General features: G+C 42.6%; 1 protein-coding gene across 2 annotated transcripts in view; it reads left to right on the top strand.

Annotated features, from left to right (window-relative positions):
* Positions 1–11,461: 11,461 nt before the first annotated feature.
* The window catches only part of FRMD4A (FERM domain containing 4A), a 696,296-nt gene continuing 684,704 nt past the window's right edge, over positions 11,462–23,053 (top strand). For both annotated transcript variants that reach the window (XM_063727246.1, XM_063727245.1), the window contains exons 1-2: positions 11,462–11,800; positions 12,219–12,344. The gene's annotated coding sequence lies outside the window, so the exon portion shown is untranslated. The remainder of the gene's footprint in view (positions 11,801–12,218; positions 12,345–23,053) is intronic.

Raw genomic sequence — 23,053 nt, 5'->3', positions numbered from 1 at the left:
CACGGTGGCTCCTGCCTGTAATCCCAGCACTGGGAGACTGAGGCAGGTGGGTCATTTGAGGCCAGGAGTTCAAGACCAGCCAGGCCAACATAGTGCAACTCTGTCTCTAGTAAAAATACAAAAATTAGCTGCGTGTGATGGTGCATGCCTGTAGTCTCAGGTACTCAGGAGGCTGAGGCAGGAGAGTTGCTTGAACCTGAGAGATGGAGGTTGCCATGAGCTAGGATTGTGCCATTGCACTTCAGCCTGGGCGACACAGCGAGACTCCTTCTCAAAAAAAAAAAATAAATAAATAAATACAGATAAAATATTTTTAGCTTTATTTTGGGAAACCCATTGCAGCGAAGTTTTTGTATGAAAATAATTTAAAAGGAGATAAATTGTACAAAGATGTATTATACTTGTACAAAGTATATTATTTTACAAAGATGTATTATATTAGCTCTGGGTTACCTGTAATCATGAACAATAACTAGAAACCAAATATATGTTTAAAAACTGGAGAATGGTGATGAAGTAATCTATAGTTTAATAATCTGATACATAAATCAGATTCATGCTTGCTGTGAACCTGAGATAGGAAAGTAGAAAAATAGAAGAAACAGAACATGACATTTTCCCCATGATCCAAATATAGGAAAATGTTTGCCTATGGGTGGATACAGAAAATGTCATCAAGAAAGGTAGTTGAGTCTAGATGAAGAAACCTGGATTGTAATTTGTATAACATTTCAAAAGTTAACGTTGAAGAACTCATGTAAACATTGACATACTGTATTAGCAGATTGGTAGGAGATGTTTGGGTGTTGCAAAAAAATGTATTGAGGGAGCATTTTCTATGTTTTGACTTTCTTAGACAGTACCGCTCTTTTTTTCTTTCTTTTTTTTGTTCAGAATTGGGATGGGCATAAGCTTCAAGTCTATTGACACCTTCGTTCTGCGGGTTCTTGAAGCAGGGAGTCATGGGGTGTGTGGGGCTGGGTAAATTGACCCAGGCTGTTGTGCTGCACGGAGGCACCTGAGCTGCAAGACTCTAGGTCTTGGGGGAGCAGTCAAGCTGAGTTGCCCCCAGCAGATGTTGCCATCTGAAGACAGGTCGTTGGCCAGCCAGACAGTGGTCAGTAGCCGGACAAGGGGCTGGAGAAAATGAGGACAAGAGGCTGGAGAAAATGAGGACAAGAGGATGCAGCCTGCCAGAAGAGTCAAGAGCTCATTAGGGTTTTTGGATCACAGCCACATGACCTGGGGTTTGGGGCCAGGGTTGCAGTTGGGTGAGACTGGAGTGCTTGGCAGAGGACATGGGCAGAAGCAGCTATATGAGTCCAGCTGCCCCAGCAAGGATGTGGCCGGTGAAGGCTGCAAATACCAGGTCCCCTTGGGACAATGCAGGATGCCAGTGGGTTCCTCACTCTGGTTTACATCGACTCTGAGCTGAGACAGCTGAGTCTGCTGGCCACAGGCATCCCTGACCCTCCTAGGAGTCCCCGCAGAGACCAGAGTGGGGCTACCATGGACAGCTCTACTTCAGAGGGGCAGATGTTTCAGCCTGGGGCTGGGCTGCAGGGGGATAGGTCCAGCCCTGGCCTGAGGGCTCTGAGATAGCGATAGGAAGAGTGCCCAGAGAAACTTGGCCCAACCAGGCTTTGTACTGGGTGGTCAGATCTTTCCTAGTCAGTTTCCTCTCAGCCCTCAGAGCTCTGGGTGTGTAGAGCAGATTCCGACTTGCATCTTGGGGGCTTTTTCTGCATCCACTCTGGAATCTTCTGCAGTCAGGTTAGGCAGCAACTCCGAGTGAAGGGCCTGGCACGGGAGAGGATGCTGGAGGGCACAAGCCATCAACCTGGGACCAGCAGCTACCAGGGTCTACCATTATCGTGGTCAAGGCAGAAGAAGACGGGAGCAGAAACATGCAGAGCCTCTGATGAGATCAGGACTGTTGAATGAAGGGACCTGCAAGTTCTTACCAGATTAAAATCTCTATTTACAAGGGGCCGGGCGTGGTGGCTCAAGCCTGTAATCCCAGCACTTTGGGAGGCCGAGGCGAGCAGATCACGAGGTCAGGAGTTCGAGACCAGCCTGGCCAACATAGTGAAACCCCATCTCTACTAAAATACAAACAATTAGCTGGGCGTGAGAGGCTGAGGCAGGAAAATCGCTTGAACTGGGAGGCGGAGGATGCAGTGAACCAAGATCGTGCCACTACACTGCAGCCTGGACGACAGTGAGAGACTCGGTCTCAAAAAAAAAAAATCTCTGTTTACACCCTTTCACATTTATCAACAGTTCTTGCATTTTTACCTTTTCTTTTTTTCTTTTCATCTCATGGGAAGAGACAAAACTCTTCCCTAGGGAAAATAATTCCTCCACTTGGGACTCTGTTCTCCTTCAGAATTCTCCTTACAGAAGCCTTTTCTTTTCATCTTATGCGCTTCTGGTGATGTGCCTTAAAACACACCCAGGGCTCTTCTGCCCTTAACAGCAATACCAACGACAACAGCATCTTCCCTTGACTCTACTGGTTTTCCAGGCCTTCCTTCTTATTTAAATAATAAACTATTTCTAAAAACATTGTTATTTTAATTAGTGAAAATGTAACTACAAGTTAAACAATTTGAAATGAGAATATCATTCTTGGTCAGGTGCAGTGGCTTACTCCTGTTATCCCAGCATTTTGGGAGGCTGAGGTGGGCAGATCACCTGAGGTATGGAGTTTGTGACCAGCCTGGCCAACATGGCAAAACCCCGTCTCTATTAAAAATATAAAAATTAGCCGGGCTTGGTGGCACATGCCTGTAGTCCCAGCTACTCAGGAGGCTGAGGCAGGAGATTCGCTTGAACCCGGGAGGCGGAGGTTGCAGTAAGCCAAGATTGCGCCACTGCACTCCAGCCTGGGCAATACGGCGAGACTCCATCTCAAAAAAAAAAAAAAAAAAAAAAAAGGAAAGAAAGAAAATCACTCTTACTCGCAGCATTCTAACAACTAATTGTATTTTTTTGCAGTTATCATACCGTTCATGTCCCTTAAAGAACCACTATACTGAGGTGGAATGGGCATCCAGTCATCTGCACGTATTTAAATGGGTTTTGACACATGCATATAGCCATGAAACCATCACCGTAATCAAGACAGTGAATATATCCACTGCCCCAAAATTTCCCCTTTGTAATTTCTCCCCTCTGCCCCTTGCTACCCTGTTTCTCTTATGCTGTTCCTGCTCCCCAGGCATCTGATCTGCTTTTTGTCACTATGCATTAGTGTGAGTTATCTAGAATTTTACATAAGTGGAAACACAGATTATGAATTCTTTTTTTGTCTGACTTCTTTCACTCAGTATAATTATTTTGAGATTCATCCACATTGTTGACTGTGTTAATAACTCATTCATTTTTATTAAAAACTCCAGCTTTTTAAGGGTACAATTTACACATTGTGAAATTCATCTATTGCAAGTGTACCGTTCAGTTCCAGTAAATTTCCAGAACTCTGCAACCATCACTGCAGTGCGATTTTAGAACACTTTTAAAGATCTTTTGTGGCCAGTTCCAGCCACTCCCTGCTTCCCCCTGTGGATTCAGGTAACAATCACCTATCTCCATGGGTTTGGGGTTTTTTTAAATATATATTTCATGTAAATTTCATAAGCATAGTGTCTTTTGCATCTAGCTTTTTCATTTACGTAATATTTTTTGAGTTCATCTGTATTGTAGCATACTAGTACTTCATTCCCTTTCATTGCTGAATAAGATTTCATTTTACAGATATACAATTTGTTTATGTATTTACTCATTGATGGACGTTTGGGTTGTTTCCAAGTTTTCACTATGGCAAATAAAGCTGACGCAAATGTTCGTGTGCAAGTTTCTGTGAATTGTGTTTTAAATTTACATTTCCTATTATTTGTTGTTGGTATATAAAAACACAGTACATTTTTGAATTGATCTTGCATCCTTCAACTTTGCCAAACTTGCTTATTAGTATTTAATAGATTCCATCGGATTTTTTATATGAAAGATCATATTGGCTATGACTATAGACAGTTTTACTTTCTTTTTCAATCTGGATAGCTTTTATCTTCATTTCTTGGCTTACTGCAGTGTATAGAATTTGCAGTGTAATGTTGAGGAAAGTTGCTGAGAATGGTCATCCTTGCCTTGTTTCTGATTTTATGGAAAAAACATTCAATCTTTTGCATTAATTATGCAGACAGCTATACATTTTTGTACATGTTCTTTATCAGATTAAGGAAGTTCCCTTCTACTCCATGTTTGCTGAATTTTTTTTTAAAAGATCAGGAATAGATGGTGCATTTTATCAAATGCTTTTTATTCATCCATTCAGCTAATCATATGGTTTTTCTTTTTTAGTTAATATAATAAATTTTTTTTTAGTTAGTTAATATAATAAACTTTTTTTTAGTTAGTTAATATAATAAATTACACTGACTGCTTTTAGAATAATAAACTAACCTTGCGATCCTGGAATATGGACTGGTTGGCCACAATGCATTATCTTTTTAATATATTGTTGGATTCTATATGGTGTCATTTTGTTTAAAATTTTTGCATCCTTGCTTATGAGGGACAAGGAGTTGTTGCTTTCTTTTCTTTTATTGTCTTTGATTTTGTTAAAAGGGTAGTGTTGGTGTCACAAAAATGAGTTCACAAGTATTGACCCCTCTTCAGTATTCCCAAAGAATATATATAAAGTTGGTATGATCTTCCTTAAATCTTTGCTAGAGTCCACCAGTAAATCTATCTGGGCCTGGGGTTTTCTTTGTGAGAATTTTTACTTCTTTTCCAATTGATTTGCCTTTTATTTACTTTGTGTGTCTAAAATAATCTTTATTTGGCTTTCATTTTTGAAAGATAGTTTTGTAGGTACAGAAATTTATACTGATAATTTTTCTTTAAGTTTTTAGAAGAACACTGCTCTACTGGATTCTTCTTTGCATTGTTTCCAAAAAAGAAATCTACTGTTACCCTTATCTTTGTCCCTGTGTACGTGATATATGTTTTTCCACTCTGGTTGCTTCCGAAATATTCTATTTATCACTGATATTGAGCAATTTGATTATGAAGTGCCTTGGTGTAGTTTTCTTCATGTTTCTAATGCTTAGAATTTGTTCAGCATATAATCTGGGAACATGTTGGCTATTATTTCTTCAACTATATTTTCTGTGTCTCTTTTCAAGGATACAAATGATATATCTATTAGGCTACTTGAAGATGTCCTATAGCTGACTGATGCTTATTTTGTTCTTTGAATTTTTAAATATTTTCCATGTTTCTAATTAACTTTTTGAATATACTGAATACAATATATTCAAAATTGTTTTAATAGTTAATGTTATTTAAACAGTAATAATTGTTTTAATATTTTCTGCTGACTCTAACATCTATGTTCATTCTGGATGATTTTGTATGATTTGTTTTCTATTTAGTGACCATATTTTCCTACCTTTTTCGTACCTGGTAATTTTTATCAGATGACATTCTAGTTTATAAATCTACGTGTAAATTATATACAATGTAAATTTACATTGTAGATTTAACCTCATTGAGAGTTGGATATTTTCGTAATTTTATAAATGTTCTTTAAGTTTGTTTGGAATCCAGTTAAGTTATGTGGAAATAGTTTAATCCTTTTGGGTGTTACTTTTCAGAATGGTTAGGCAGATTCAGGACAGTGATCAATCCATGACCAATTATTTCTCACTGTTGAGGCAAGAGCAGTCTGAGTGTTCTAATAATGTATCAGGAATTACGAAGTTCTCCAGTCTGGCGGGTGTGAGCAGACACTGTTCTGGCCCTGGGTGAGCACTGGTCACCATTTCTTCCAATCTTTTTATGTGGTTCTTTCCCCAGCCTTGAGTGGCTTCCCCACATGTATGTGGTGATCAGCACTCGACTGAGTGCTCATGGGGACTCTTTGAAGATCTCAGAAGTTCTCTTTCTCTCTATACCTGTCTCCTCTTTGGTGCTCTTTCTTGTGAACTGTGTTCATCCCAATCTTTACTGACTCTCAGCTCTGTCTCCATGACTCTGGGAGAACACTTGATTCCATGTAGCTCCACTCTCTGTTCTGTGGCCTGGATATACTCTTAATTCAATAACCTGGGACAACTGTAAGGCTTCTCTCATTTGTTTCTTATCTTTCATGGATCACTGGCCTTTGTTGTCTTATGTCCATTAACTTGAAAAATATTGTTCCATATATTTTACATTTTTTGTTTGTTTCATGTGAAGTGTAGACTTGCTCCCTCTAATTCCATCTTGGATAGAAGCAGGAGTTCTTCATATATTCTTAAAATACAAGTATTTACATGGTTGCAGTAAGAGAATATGTCTCATATTACTTGCAAATAAACATATCTCAGACATTTGCAATACTTCTAAATAGTTTCATAATTGCCATTTTAATAGCTGCAAAATATTTCACAGTGTGCCAAATCTACTTGAGCGCAGTTTATATATTAACGAGTGATTTATGTCCCATCTCTTTCTAAAAATGAATTTCAGATGGCTTACTGACAAAAAGGCCTACTCAATAAGAGTAATACAGTATGCATTAGAAGGAAAAATAAGATTGAGAGAAAAGAAGGAAGTAATAATGCCAGTTATGATAATATCTGCTGTAATTGAAAGTAAAATTAGATTTTGGGCATTCTGGAAGTCCAGTGTGCCAAGTGTGATTAGGTACACTATTCTCATTATCAGAATTAAAAGGGGACCAAAAGAGAACTCACAGTTATTTAATGTCTACTATGTGCAACTTAAGAAAAGTTCTAATAAATAATATTTTCTTTGAGTCTCACCTCACCCTTGTAATTCTTGCTCTGGATCCTAGAGAAAATGACAGAATAAGCCTTCAGATTCCTGAGAGTAAAATGGCCCAGCAGGTTTTCTGGGGCCAAAGCCACCCACACCACAGGCTCTCCCAGGATAATGACATTTTCCTTTGTACTAGATTCTGAGAGGAATTTCTCACCTGGGGCAACTTATATAGATGGCAGTTGGTGGTCTCATGGCCAATGTCTGAACAACAGCTTCACGCTGAATACAGAAGAGTATTTGTTTGTTTGTTTGTTTGTTTTGAGATACAGTCTCACTCTGTGTCCCAGGCTGGAGTGCGTTGGTGCAATCTTGGCTCACTGCAACCTCCACCTCCCACCTTCCTCCAAAGGATTCTCCTGCCTCAGCTTCCCAAGTAGGTGGGACTACAGGCACATGCTACCATGCCCAGCTAATTTTTGTATTTTTGGTAGGGAAGGGGTTTCGCCATGTTGGCCAGGCTGGTTTCAAACTCCTGACCTCAGGTGATCCACCCACCTCAGCCTCCCAAAGTGCTGGGATCACAGGCATGAGCCACTGCACCTGGCCCAGAAGAGGTTTATGAAGAGCTGTTTTTTTGTGATGGTTGTGACATTGAACTATGCTTCATTTGAGAAGTTTTTAGAGGAGGATACATTGAAATGGATTTTATATATATATAGCTTTCTTGGGAGGTAAGATTAACCAAGAATCGAATTTAGTGACTTAGAGGAGGGGATTGCCGTGCCCACACCTTCTTCCTTCTGTGAACTTGAACTAGTTCTTGAAGGGACCTGGATAGCTCATATTCCACTGCTTTTTGATGAGGGCCTATTTAATATGAATTAACTCCTCTTCCTCACAAGCTGCTCGATAACCCCTTGCAATTTGATTTCTGTGCCCCAAAGTGTACTGAAACACCCTTCCACTCCACCCAGGCATCTTTGTGGAATGACCATTGCCACTTGAATTTGGGGGCTCTCTTCTCCTTTTCCTCCTTTGACCTCTCCTTCTCCATCAGCCTGTGACCCATCCTCACAAACTCCCCACGTCCTAGCCATCCCCTGAGGTCTTGCCATTGCCTCTTCCTCTTTGTGCTTTACATTTTGATATCTCCATTGGTGTCCGATTTAATATTATTGAGCACAGACTGCTGTTCAAGCTCGATGCTTGGAGCTGTAGAAGTAAACAGAGAAGAACGATGCTCAGTTCCGACATTAGTTTGTTCCTCTCTAGTAGGGGGATATTAGAGAAAAGCAAATCACTGTCAATTTTTTTAAAGAAGGAATTTAAAAAGTTGTACAAACAAAGCAACTATGAATGCCCAAATAGAAGAATCGGGAAGAATTTCATGAAGTATGCAACTTTTGACACTGAATGTTGTGTAAACGTATATGCTGTTACCAGTCTCAGTGTATGTATTTCCCAGATTTACTTGGCTCCTCCTGTCCTCCCTGGGCAAATCGAGCCACTTGCTCATTGGGAATCCCAGATGCTGCCATTGTCATTTCAACTCCTGGCACTGCCAGCTGTCCTAGCCTCCCAGGACAGAACAGGGAGGATTTCCATCCCACGCACTGAGGGAGGAGCCTCACCACTCCAGGACCCAGGTCCTGTCTGACTGACTCGCAGAGGCTACGGTTTCTTCCTTTTCTTCTGGGCTCAGATGCAATGCCTTTCATGGCTACCTGCGGGAGTTGGTAACATAACTCTGAAGCGCAAGAGGGTTAATGTCTGATGGAATCAATTTGACCAAAAAGAGTCAACAGATGGACAGCACTAGGCTGTTAGCTCCCTCTCCCTTCCTCTCCTTGATGGGTTATGCCAAAAAGTGGAAGTTCCATACCTGTCTGGAAGCTCTTCATCAGGACTGAGTAGCTGTCCTATGCCCAGCTTGGTCAACCCCACCTTGTACCTGCTCTCATTCCATCCCTGCCTCACCTTCCCCACACCCCCACTCTTGCCACCCTGAAATTGCACCTCCCAATGATGTCTTCTTACAGAAGATTTGCTGCCGGCTATTTTCCAGAAAATCTGGGCTGCAGTTCAAGCAGACAGGGGATGAGGCTTTCCAGGCAAAGGAGCCATGAGCGAAGCGCTGAGAGAGAAAGGCGGGTGTTCTGGGGGCCAACGTCAAGGGCTGACACAAAATCTCTCAGGCCAGCCTCTGCAACCTGAGGATGTCCCAGACTCTCCCATACCTGAGGCTGCTCCTGCCTGTCTCTCCTCAGGGTTTGTCTTTTCTCTGCCCATATCCACCAGTTGCAATAGCTCCAATATTAACTTTTTTTCTTAGCTTTGATTATTTTCCAAACACATAGTCCATGTAGAATCAGAAAGCAAATGTCCTGAAAAAGATGTTCTGCTGTTCCTGAAGTTCCAGTGCAAGAGCTACAAAAAAAAAGTAAGCCTTCCCTACTCTGTGCTATCCAAACTATTTGGGATTTTTTTTTTTTTTTTTGCATTTGTTACATATTATCTTGTATCGTTAATGATTCTACCAGATAAAAAGTTCCTTGAGGGCAGAGGTACAAAGTCGGCATTCTGCAAATATCAGCTGAATACATTTAGAAATCCATCTGCAAAGTTAGGATAAGGACCCTTAAATCACTATTATAGACCTGTTCCTTAAATCATTTTTACTGTTTTTCAAATGTGAATATACATATTATTTTGAATAGTATTGCAATCCACTGGCACAGTCAAAATGTCCTGACAGTTCCGTGCAAGGCCACCTGCATGCGACCCAAGTCATCTTGGGTCTACTTTTCCTCTCCAAGTAGACTGGCCAGCTCAGCTCCCGGTAGGGCTAACATACTTAGGAGGAACATGGAATTGCACTGCCTGTTCTGTGAGCGTTCTGATCTCCCTGGCTGTACCACATGTATGCCGCATACAGACACACTCTACCTCTCTCTCCCTCCCTTCCTCCCGCCCTTCCCCCCTCTCATCCCTTCCCTCCCATCTCCCCACAGGGCTGCCTGTTAGGAATTTTGAAGGAGGCTTCCTAGCTCAGGGAGGCATAGGAGGTGAATTTGTCACAAGGGACACTGCTGAAGAGGAAAAAGCAAGTTAGCCTTGAAAATCATATCATGCTGCATTTTCCCTGGAAGATGTCAATGAAGGGAGAAAGAAAAAACCTGCCGAATCTTGTTATATAATGGGTAGCTCAAAGGGCTTTCCATTTGAATCTCCAGGCACCTGCTGGCAAGGAGGGATGCTCTGGTGTCCGGGGATCAGTAACATGAGACTCCATCCACACACTGTGGAATCAAGGTTCAAGCTCATGGGACCACCATAGGAAAAACAATGTGGAAGAAATTTTTTCACTCACTTATTTTATTTTGTTTTATTCTTTTCTTTTCCTTTCTTTTCTTTTCTTTATTTTATTGTGAGACAGAGCCTTGCTCTGTTGCCCAGGCTGGAGTGCAATGGTGCGATCTCACTGCAGTGCAACCTCCACCTCCCAGGTTCAAGCGATTCTCCTGCCTCAGTATCCCAAGTATCTGGGAATACAGGTGCCCACCGCACCCGGCTAATTTTTGTGTTTTTCATAGACACAGGGTTTTGCCATGTTGACCAGGCTGGTCTTGAACTCTTGACCTCAGGTGATCTGCCCACGTCAGCCTCCCAAATTGCTGGGGCTACAGGCGTGAGCCACTGCACCCAGCCTTCACTCACTTATTGAATATATTTTAGTACTTACTCTGTGCTAAGCACTGTAATGAGCAAATACTTTTTATTTTTAAATTTTTTTAGAGACAGAATCTTGCTCTGTCCCCCAGGCTGGAGTGCAGGAGTGCAGTCATAGCTCCCTGCAGCCTTAAACTCCTGGACTGAACTGATCCTCCCACCTCAGCCTCCCAAGTAGCTGAGACTCTAGGCACACACTACCATGCTTGGCTAATTCTTTTATTTCTATTTTTTTTTTTTTTTTTTGTAGAGATGAAGTCTTGCTATGTTGCCTAGGCTCACCCTGAATTTTGGGGCTCAAGCTATTTTCCTGCCTCAACCCCCAGAAGTGCTGGGAATACAGGTGTGAGCTCCCATACCTGGCCCAAATCAATAGTTTTAAAAGTGTAAGTAATATAGGAACAATAGCTATGCTCGTGCACAGGAACATTAAAGGTCATTAATTTCTTCCCCCTAGTTTCTTATTTCGAAAACTGTTCTCTATGTTTCTACATTTCACACTGTCTAGTTAATTTTAAGGATTTTTTTGGAGCCATTACAGGAGGTGAGTAAAGGAAGAAATCAGAAAAGGACATACTAGAAGTATCAGGAATCACCATTTTTAGTTGAATACTTGGACTCCAGAAGAAGACACAAGCTTGACAGTGCTCATGAAAAGATATCTAATTTTCTTAAATCTTTGACTCTGGAAAGCCCTTTGAACTACCCATTATATAACAAGATTCGGCAGGTTTTTTCTTTCTCCCTTCATTGACATCTTCTAGGGAAAATGCTGCATGATATGATTTTCAAGGCTAACTTGCCTTTTCCTCTTCAGCAGTGTCCCTTGTGACAAATTCACCTCCTATGCCTCCCTGAGCTAGGGAGCCTCCTTCAAAATTCCTAACAGGCAGCCCTGTGGAGAGATGGGAGGGAAGGGATGGGAGGGAGGAAGGGCGGGAGGAAGGGAGGGAGAGAGAGGTAGAGTGTGTCTGTATGCGGCATACATGTGGTACAGCCAGGGAGATCAGAACGCTCACAGAACAGGCAGTGCAATTCCATGTTCCTCCTAAGTATGTTAGCCCTACCGGGAGCTGAGCTGGCCAGTCTACTTGGAGAGGAAAAGTAGATTTGGGGAAGGTGGAAGGGTCAGTTCCTAAGTGACTTCCTCCTCGGGGATGGTAAGGGCATTTGCTGGTCTCCAGTGACTGCCTGATGCCTCATGGTCAGACTCGGCTGTCTCACTCCCAGATATCTGATTTTGCAAAAAGGGACACACCTATCTGCAGCAAAGAAGACACTGACCAGATTGCGAGCGGTATGTTGTGACATTCAGCATGTTTATGCAGCAGAATTGCTGAGAGATGCAGAGAGAGGGGGTGGCTCGGGCTGCTTGATTTATCTGCAATAGGGAATGTTTTATTTTAATTGTCAGTTAAAGGAAGAATTGCTGCCAGGGCGAAGGTAGCAGTTAAACATTCCGTGTTCTAAGCTTTCACATTTGTGTTTGATGCGGTCTCCGTGTCTGTGCGTCTTTGGGAAGCTAGGGAGGGCTCACCTTTAAATAACCTGCAGCTTCCTATTTTCCTTCTTCTTTTTTTTTTTTTTTTTTCCTCCCTAAGCACAGTTCCCACCCTGTCTTCCCTGACCTCCTCCCCACCCCGTGTGAAAGGTGGCCTATCTTCCCCTTGAGCCTTTTGCTCCCTAAGTCTGGATTTTGGCTGCTTTTACTGCAGGTGCTTTTGGATGCTCTGTAGCCACCCGGGGCCCGGGCAGACTGACTCGGCAGCAGGATTCGTGCATGGGAATTGGAGACCATGGCAGTGCAGCTGGTGCCCGACTCAGCTCTCGGCCTGCTGATGGTGAGTGTTCAGACAGGAGGTGGGGCCCGGGCAGCGTCCACTTCAGCCTCCCCTGCACCGTGGGCTGCTGCTGCCGCTGCAGTGGCTGCAGACATGTTCAACATTGCTCCGCTTTATCCCGCAGGCTCTTTGGAAATGCTTTCTTGGGTCAGAGTATCAGCATGACAAAGCACTTGCAGGGAAAAGAAGCTGTAGATTTGCCATTTCAGAAACTTGTTGCTGAATGCTATTTTGAGAGCTGTGCTTGCAAACAGGTGCTAAGAGCCCCTCGAAATAGATTGCTAGGATGCCTCCTCCAGCTCCCAGCATCCTTTCCCCCTTGTCTTTTGCATCTAAATTGAGCTGACTGTGTTTGTTTTTGGATATCTTCTCAGGGCAGCTGTGGAATCTGTTGCCCATGGGGTGACGGAATGGGGTCTTCTTTCTAGGCGCCCACATATCTGCTCATACTTTCCAGTAGAGGTGGTGGAGGAGGTTTGCTGTGGCCTCAGTGATGCTTGGGCTACTGAGTTGGGAGCAGCTTGTTTCCTATCTACCATTGATGGCAAACCTTGGCAGGCCTTGTCCAGGCATTTATCTGTGTGTGAGCAGCTGACTCACTTTATGCCCCCTGGAATTTTCACCATGTTAAGAAAGCCCTAGCTCTTACCATATTAAAGCACACAAGGACATAGGCACTGTCCTGTTCCAACCCAGTTGGCTTTTGGCTTGATCCTAGATTCAGCATTGGCTTTTGCCATGGTTTTGCACTCTCTCTCCTTTCCCAGGGTTCCCACACACCACAGTAATACTGGCTGTTGTCGGAAGTAGCCTGCATCAGGCTTGGCGTGGAAATGTTTCCAGCATTTACACAGGAGATTTTATGAACCAAGCATAAGTGCTTCTGCGTATATTGATTTGTGTCTTCTGAATGAGGAGGGGAAATGCAACTTTGCAAGGCCTGATGAGTTTATGGAGGTGACTTGGAAGAGCCGTCAGTGGCAAGCCTGCCCCCTGGGTGGCAAGCCAGGTCACGTTAAAAGGAACAGATATCTTGGTTCTTTGTTGCTCAAAATGCCACTGGGTCCACAGATTTAGTTGAAGTGCCTGAAATCTATCTCACAGGCCTCTGCTAACTTCTGGTTTCACTGGGGGAGAAGGACTAGAAGAAATGAAATTGTCAGTTTCCAGAGAAATTACCCATTACCTGACTTCTTTCCCGTACTAATTCTATCATCTGATGATACTTTATCCTCCATCGTCTACCTGTGGTCAAATAAACTGGATAGGAATTTTCATTCCATCGCTGAGTATTCATGATGATGGCTGGCACTAAAATGCATTATCTGTGGGGTCTAGGAGACTTCTGGGAACCTGGGAGCCTGGGTTATATGCACTGAAATACAGACACACATATGCACACACACACATGCATATGTATATCATCTAGTATACTTAACAGAAATAAATCCTGCGTCATGTTAATAGAGAGGAGAAAAGTTTTCTTGAAAAATAGCTTTAGGGAGAGTTAGACTCGCTTGTCTCAGCCTTCTACTTGGACCTTTCTTCTATGCTTAGAAGAAAGATATGTATCTGCTTTATTCCAAGCCCCTAAGCAGAAATCCTTGGTATCCAAATTAAATGAATAGCATCCATTTCTGCTGTTATACACACACCACACACACACACACACACACACACACACACACGGGCTTTTCTGTTCCTGAGTCTTCCACATATTATGGCTGCTGTCCTGGTGGTGTCTACATCTCACACTTTATCTTCCATTTGTCAGTGGCCTCTGCCCTTAGATTTGTCCCTGGCACTCACCTCCTGCCTGGAAAAAAGGATCGTCTTCTCATCTCTTGGAAACCAGGGGAAAGAGCTCTTGACACCCTGATGGACCATTTGATTAAAGAACCCTGGAGTACCATGTGTAAACAAAGTCTGTATACATTTTCTGGTTCATGTTTAGTTCAGGGAAATTTTCCCCTATGGACTTTGGTGCTATTTTTTTTTTTTTCCTTTTTAAGGGTAAACCCCAAAGTAATTGCTTCCCTGACATCTTGCATGATATGTCTTAAAATTTATAAGCAAGCCGAGGAGGAAAGAAGGGAGGAAAACAGGCCATTTAGCGGAGTTGCTTTGGCTGTGAGTTCAGGAAGGAAGCTGTAAACATTATTATTTATGAGCTCATTCATCAGCCAATCAGTTGTCAGTATTTATCGAGTGTCTGCTCACTGAGGAAAGTAGCCTGGCATAACAGCAAGAGCCAGAGCTCATAAACACACAGTCTGTGGGAGGTTGATACCAGGTTGGTGGATAGCAATTCTGATTTTGTGCTATGGAGTCATCGGGGCTAAGGGGTAGGTGGGGAGATGATCTGGCCACACCTCTTGCTTTTGGATAAGGAGACACCCAGAGGTTACATTCAGCTTAGATACTAAATGCTTCAGGGCAGAGCATGTTTAATTGGTTACAGAAGCGGCCACAGAGTCTGGAGGGTTGGACAGCCCTGTACTCCTTTCTAGCCTTGCCACTCATTGAGTGATCCTGGGAATGTCACTTCCTCTCTCTGCCTTGGTGATGCCATTTGCTAACTGAGAGTGCTCTCTGATGTCCAGGGTCCCCTCCATTCTGTTAAACACAATTTAAGATCTCTAAGAAACAGTGTACAGATGAAGTTCCAGGATAGCCAATTTGAGGGCTTTATTTAGCGTTATGTCTCTATTTCCAACTTTGCACATGAGCAGTATTGCTTTGAAAATGGTGGAGTGTGTTCCCACTCTGGCTTTTATGCCAGGGCAGATATGTTTCATATTATTAGCTCACACAGATGATCATTAGTGTTCATTCATACTCTGCCATCAGGAGTCTACCCCACAGGAACCTAAGTTGGTCCATTGGAGAAAAGCCAATGACTTTTGAACAGTGTCTCAGAGGCCTTTTCAAGCTGGGGCTGGGTTGCGGTCAGCTGGGAGGGGTCCCAGGTGGTAAGCATGCCTGGACCATCTTGAGGTGGGAGGACCTCACTGGTTCTTTCAACAGAGAGCTTACAGAGGGCAGTGATGCCTCTCCACACAGGACAGAGCCACTCAAATGACCACGGAAGTGGGGACTTGGAGAGAAGACACATTCTGGTGGTGGAGATGGCCTTTCAGGCTGTTGAAAAGCTGCGTCTCCCATCTTTGCAAGAATCTCAGGCAGCAAAAGAAGATACGGCTGTGTTCACCAAACTGTGAGGAGGCTTCAGATTGATGTGACTAATTGTAGAGCGGGAAGCTCTTGGCTACGTGTCATTTGTTGAGGGCGTGTGAGTTCAGGGAAAGCTGCAAGGGCTGGAACATGCTAGAGCCGAGGATTAGTTTATCTTTAGAGCCAGGATAAGGATGCATAACCAAGGGGCTTCAGGGGTGTTATGACGCCATTTCAGTTCTTAGATTCTAAAGGCTCACCTTCGGGACAGCTAGATTAAAATAGTTTTTAATGGAAATTAACTGGATAATAAATAATGCAAATTAAGCTTTTCTATAAATGAAGTGTCTTTAAATACATTATCTCATTTAATTCCATCCATGACCCTATTTTTAAGACAAAAAAAATCTGATAATTAGAATTTGGGAAACTGTCAATGGTCACATAAGTGAAACTGATGAAGCAAGTTCTCAAAATCTCGGTCCTCTGAGTCCCAAGCCAGTGCTTTCTCTGACAGCATATCAAAGCTCAACAATTTGACTTCTAGGACCTTCTGACACTCTGGATTCGCTCCTGAAGTGAGCTCCCCTCTGAACCAGTCAGCATTTTCTGTGTTTCTAGGTGAGGAATCCTGTCTTTCTGTTAATCATCTGTTCTTTTCCATATTGAAGTGTAAAATAAAAAAGCGATACCACAAGTCTGGCTCAAGATGTCTGGCTTGACTCTAGCAAGAAAAAATATTTTTTATATCGACGAAATAGCTGCCATTTTTTCAAGGTTCTATTCTCTCAGACTCTGTTTTTAGGAAATTACCAAGAGTCATATTTTATAACACAAAAAATTTAATGTGTAAAAACTCAATTCACATGTCAGAGAAGTTAGTGGGTGATTAACCACAATGAATGAAGAATGTCAATTAGATTATCCTGACGTTTCTTTCCATTCTAAAAATTTGATTTCAGATTTCTGGGCTTCTTTTGAATAGACCAGCTCCCTTGTCTATGTTGAATAGATTTCAATGGATAACCTGCTGTTCTATGACTTTATCTCCCTCATTTCATTATAAATTCTTTTCTAAGCCATTTTCCTCCTTTGGACAATTTCCTTTTTAACTAACCAACAAATATTTGCTGAGTATCTACTTTTTGCAAGAAGAGTACAAGGCAGTGACTGGCTTTAGCATACTTACAGTCTAATTGTCAAGACAGGTTGGAGATACACAGGAACTATAACAATGAGAAATTTACAGGACGTCTTCAGAGAATCACATAAGAACTATAACAAAACAGTGCCTAACTCATCACCAAGTGAGCCCTAGGGGGCGCTGGTTGTCAGAGTGGATGAACTTGTTCTTGAAGTTCAAGTAAGATGTTGAGTGATAGATGAGTTAAGAGAGCAGATTTGAGGTGAGGGGAGTGGTTGAATTACAACAAAGTCTAGATCGTGTTTGGGAGATGGGGAGTAGACTGGTTTGGGCAGATTTCCTGTAGGTGACAAAGGGTTGCAAGATCAGAAAGGCCCGTTGGAGATGTGATCAAGGTCCTAGTTCTATCACTATAATCTAATCCTTCTCTACATTTGACCTGTGAGAGGTCTAATTTGACAGACTCAGATTAGATCCTGAAAAGAGATTCAGAATTTGTAATAAGCCTAGGGCTTTTCCGCAGATCCCAATTGGCAAAAAGCATAGAATAAAATTGAGTTTTGTCTTAAGGACTCTTTCTCTTAAATTAATAATCTCTATGTTTTTCAAAGTGCGTTTGCATATGTTGTCCCACCGGATGTCCTCAACACTCCAGGCAGGCTAGGCATGACATCTTCCTATTATGTGGTGAAGTTGGGGTCCAGAGAAGTCAAAGGGCTTGCCCAAGATGACTCAGATAATTTGCAATAAAATTTAGATACAGGCCAGGTGCGGTGGCTCATGCCTGTAATCCCAGCACTTTGGGAAGCTGAGGCGGGCAGATCACCTGAGGTCAGGAGTTTGAGACTAGCCTGGCCGACATGGTGAAACCCCATCTCTACTAAAAATACAAAAATTAGCAAGGCGTGGTGGAGCGCATCTGTAGCCCACCTGCTTGGGAGGCTGAGGCAGGAGAATCACTTGAACCAAGGAGGCAGAGGTTGCAGTGAGCCGAGATCGCGCCACTGCACTCCAGCCTGGGTGACAGAGCGGGACTCCATCTCTAAATAAATAAATAAATAAATGACATTAAGATAGTACTCAAGTTTTCATGATGGTTCATGCATATGTTTGAAAAAAAGTGATATTCACAACTTTTATGGAAATTTGGAGAATAATAATTATATAGTAATATAGTGAAGCCACCTAAAGCACTGTATACAGAATGGGGCCATCCAGGCATGGTGCCCAGGGTAGAGGTCCTAGATATTTGGGTCTAAGGGCGAAACTAATATTTAGTATCATCTATCTTTCTGTTTTATTCATAAGTAAGAGAATGGTCAAAAAGTCCCTGAGAAATGGTCATATCATTGTTACATCCAAGTCAGTGGCGAAAATCCTTCTCAAGCTTAAATTATTGCACCCAAGGTAAAATTTCCCAATGGGTATCTTTGAGAGCTTGCTATTAATATTTTTTACTTACTATTAAGTGTACAAATTATCTGTTTCAAATGGTGAAATTTGAAATCCATGACTGTAAAACTAACTCAGATAATTTTTCTTAAATATATTTTTATTTCATTTTCTGCCAGACCTGTTTCTGTTAGTCTAATCGACAGAGACTAACTCAAACTGCTAGCATTGGCAGAAAGGGAAATTTATTGACTGATGTGACCAGGGAGTCTCAGGAATAAAACAGCTCCAGGAGAAGCTGGATCAAGGACTTTGCATGGTGGCATCTGAACCCTGTTTCTCTGGCTCTGCCATGTCTTGGCTCTGCTTTTCTTTGTGTGGACTTCGTTTTCTGGCAGATTCTTCTCTCAGCAGCTCTAGGGTTACTTGATCTTAGAGTTAGTGAATGCAGGTAAATGAGCAGGACTCTCTTTCACGGTCATCTCTTACAAGCAGTCTTTGGATCTCTTGAATAATAGGCTCTTCGCGGGCCAATTACTGGGTACAGAGATGGAGATTTCCAACTAATCAGGCTGGCTAATGTGTCTAGACCTATTGAAAGGAAGGAAGGAAGTAATCAACTGGCTGATAACTGTGTCTGAATTACATGGGGTGGGAAAAGCAGGTTCCAAAAAAGGAAGAGCTATATTATCAGGAGGGAGGATGCTATTTTATCAGAAGGGGATGCTAGGAAGGCAAAAACGATAGATACCCATTACAATGGTCTGTGCATCTTGTATACCATGATAGGTAATCTGCAAAACTAGTCAGGGAGGTAAAGCATCAGTGAATCCCAAATCATGGCTTCAATTTTCCTCAAAATAAATATAAATGGAGGAGAACAATTGCCTAAATATTTTATGCTAGGTTGAACAAATCTCACCATCTGTAAAATAAGATAATAATAGCTACCATGTAAGATTTGGGATAATTCAACCAGATATGCAGGTAAAGTTTGTAGTGCTATTTTTGGCCCAAAGCAAATAGCACAGTATATACTAGTAGTCCCTTCCTTTATCTTAAAAAGATATGAAACGATTGTCTACCTGAATTCATCTCATGCAACTCTTAAATGAGACAAAATCAATCTAAGAAACAAGTTGCCCAGTTCTCTCTTTCTGCATCCCAGTCTCTGGACAATGAGTGACCACCTCTGGACAATCAGCTAATGCTTTTAGAAAAACAGATGTTCCTGTGGCCATGTGAGCCATTCTAGTCATGAGCAAATTTAAATTTGCATTCCTGTCTTGAATAACTCACAAAATTTTCTTACCCTTTGAAGGGAGATGACTAAAATATGGGCTGCAATATGTTCTCTCTGGCAAAGGCAAAATGCGTGCATTTTACACATGATGGGGCAGCTATGAGTGCATCTCTGCTGAAAATTGGTTGTACAGCAGCTTTGCAAAGTGTAATAGTGGTATGGAGAACATATGTTACTGGTGCAGGTAGCAGTTTCTCATTGACTTCTATGCCAGAATATGAAGCTTAATGGAACATACAGTATTTAGCCTGGTAGTAATCAAAGGTCCTGGAAACATGCTCTTCCAAGACCATGTGGTTCGTATCTAGTGGGGAGAGTGAATTCCAATGTCAAGGAAACACTGGCCTGCAACTTCTGTTGCATTGTGATGAGTGCTTTTTATAATCCTGGATATTGAAATCTTAGCCTCACAGTCTGGACCTGGAGAAGCAATTTCCTGAGTGGTAGATCCAATTCATCTTTCCAAGTCCATCATGCACACCCATGGTTTTCACTGTCATCTGTACACTAATGGCTCCCAAATCATGTCTTTCGCTCAGGCCCTGCCCCAAGCTCCTAGTAACTGCAAGTACAAATGCTTATCAGATTTAGTCTCCTGCTTGTTCCACAGGGATGTGAAACTCAGAACACCTCAGCCCAGCTCAAATGTAGAATTTATGGTCTTCTCCCCAACCTTAGTTGGTGGTGGTGCCTTTATGCTTGTTATCCTGGGATTAGCCTTGGAGTCCTTGCTTTCTCTCATCTACCTGGTTCAGCTAGTCATGGGCCATGCTGCTTCTGCTCCCTCAGTTTCTCTTGAATCTGGCCCCTCCTATGTACTCACCTCCCCTGCCTTAGTCCAGGCCTCTACTCTCTCATACGTAGTGTAGTAGTTCATTCTCGCATTGCTATAAAGAAGTACCTGAGAATGGGTAATTTATAAAGAAAAGAAGTTTAATTGACTCACAGTTTCACAGGCTGTACAGGAAGCCTGGCTGGAGAAGCCTCAGGAAACTTACAATCATGGTGGAAGATGAAGAGGAAGGAGGCACATCTTGCATGGTGGGAGCAGGAGGAAGAGGGAGCAAAGGGGGAGTGCTACACACTTTTAAACGACTGGCTCTCATGAGAACTCACTCACTATCACAAGAACAGCAAGGGAAAAGTCCACCCCCATGATACAATCACCTCCCACCAGGCCCCTTCCCCAAAACTGGGGATTCCAATTCAGACTTGAGATTTGGGCAGGGACACAGATGCAAACCATATCACCTGGGCTACCTGCAGGGCCTCTTACCTGGTCTTCCTGCTTCTAGTCTCTTATCACTGTTGCCTGTCTTCCGTACTTTTTCTAGAGTGTTAGTTATGAAATAAAGGTCTAATTTCTCTGCCTAAAATTCTCCAGTTGTACCTGATTTTACATAGGATAAGCCTCTAGCTTTTTAATATACCACATTACTCACTTACAGATCTGGTCTCTGCCTACCTGCCCAGCCTCATGTCCCAGGGTCCCTTCCTCCACCCCTCAAAATTCATACTCTCACAGTGTTGGACATTTCCTTCCCCGGCAAACGATATGCAGGATTAAGCCTGTGCACTTCTGAATGTACACTTTCTATTATTTGGAATGCTGTTCTACCTTCCTCACTTTCTCCTTTATTTCATATATACATATATGAAATATATATATATTCATTCATATATGTAATTCATATATATATAAAATTTTACTTATCACTAGATGATATTTGACTTTTGTATCTGTTTTTCTTAATAGATTGTGAGTGTCTCATAAGTATAGAGCATTTCTCTATACTTTATTCATTCGTTTCATTCATTCATCCATTCATTTAACCCATCACATACTCTCTTCTGGACACTGTTTTAATAGGAGCGATACCGCGGTGAACCAGAAAGAAAGTCTCTCTGTTGTCATCAAGCTTACACTCTCCTGGGAAAAGATAAAAATAAATAAATAAAAATAAATAACACATTGAAAATAAATAGAAGAACTATAAGTGCCCTATAGAGAATTAAAAATGGTTATTTGGAGACAGTGCTTGGATGACAGCTTTAGAGGAGTGATTGAGGACGCCTTCTTAGAAGAGGTCGCATTTGAACTGAAGGGTGAGCTACAAGAAGCAGGCAAGGGTGAAAAGTCGTGGATGGGGCATTCCAACCTGGGCCATGGCCCCGGGGTGGGAAGGAGTTTAGCAGACTCCGGCATCATGCACTCTTCTCAATGTATTTGGTAATGAAGGTATTGATTGGTTGCTTCCTGGCAGCTTAGCACCACACCAGTCTCTGGGAGGAATTTTGGTGAGTACAGTGCATGGCCCTTGCCTGGGAACTTATATCTCATTAGAGAAATAAGAAGTACTGAAAATGCTTAGGTCACACTGCATGATGAGAAATGGCCCTACATGGAAGGTATGGTATTTACTAACAAGGTGTTTGAAGAAATCAGAGGCAGGGGCAGGGACAGGGCTGTGAGATCTAGAAAGCTAGTCCACATGGTTTGTAGAAAATGGCGTTGAGCTATTTTGAAGAGTGTATATCATGTTGGCTGGGGAAGGGAGGGAAGGAGTAGCTTCCCAGCGGAGGGAACAAAATCATCGGGAAATTCAGGAGGAAATGTTAAACCGCCAAGGGTGGGGTTGGGCAGGGCAAATTTGGGAGTAGGAAAGGAGGGATTGATATTTTGCTAAAGGGTCTGTGTCATGGAGGAGATGGACTGCTAGCTAAAGAATAAGGCAAGACATTGCAAATGCTCTTGGGAGCATCTGGATTGGAGCTGCAGGCACTGAAGCCTCTCCACATTCTTGGATTGGACTGACTTAATGGGCAGGCATGGGAATTGGGGTGTTTAATCTAGTGGTGGAAGGCAGGGTGTGCTGGGGACACTGGAGGGAGAAGGCCAGTTTAGAGGCAATTGCATGAATTTGGGTGGGAGGTAAAGAGGTGGCACGGAGCTGACAGTAAGAAAAGAGGAAAGGGAATGAATTCTGGCACATTCTGAAGGGGAGAGCCATCAGGATTGGATGGGAGATGGATGACAGGGGACACGCACAGGGAGGAGCCAGCTGGGACCACTCTGTGACTCCTGAGGTGCAGGGACCATGACACTTACAAGCCATTCTGGAGTGGGAAATGCCAGTTGAATAAGAATAGCTTTCTATTGACTGAGGACTACAGAGGTGAAGGTGCTGAGGAAATAATGAGATTTGCCAGTAGAGATGGAGGGTGAGCAGTTGGAGGTCCAGGCTGGGTTAGGTCCTGGATTAGATTTGGTATGGGAGGCAGATCTGGCAGTGACACTGAAGCTCAGAAATCCTGAAGAGATTATAGAGAGGAAATAACAGGAGGCCAAGCCTGAGAGAGGTGCATTCTAATGGAGTTTAATCACCTTGTGATGCAAGACAGTGTTTGTACCCGATCAATGTTCCTTTGACTTTGGAATTAATTTTCTTCGCATTGAACGTGCCACATGGCCCCATTGAAGAAGTCTTGGTGATTTTTGCTATTAATAGATGCAGGTTAAATGCAGTTCCATTAGATGATGGCACTTCCTCAAAGATTTCTGTAGGCGCGGCTGAACTAGGCACATACACATGCAAACTATTACTAAACCTCACAAGGCGGCTGTATGTATTTATCGTGTGTGTGTGTGTGTATGTATGTGTGTGAGAGAGGAGAGATATTCAGTTACTACTGCTG

Source organism: Pongo abelii, chromosome 8 (assembly GCF_028885655.2).
Source record: "Pongo abelii isolate AG06213 chromosome 8, NHGRI_mPonAbe1-v2.0_pri, whole genome shotgun sequence".
NCBI lineage: Eukaryota > Metazoa > Chordata > Mammalia > Primates > Hominidae > Pongo > Pongo abelii.
Note: the sequence above shows the minus strand (reverse complement) of the source record. Positions and strands in the feature narration are given on the sequence as shown.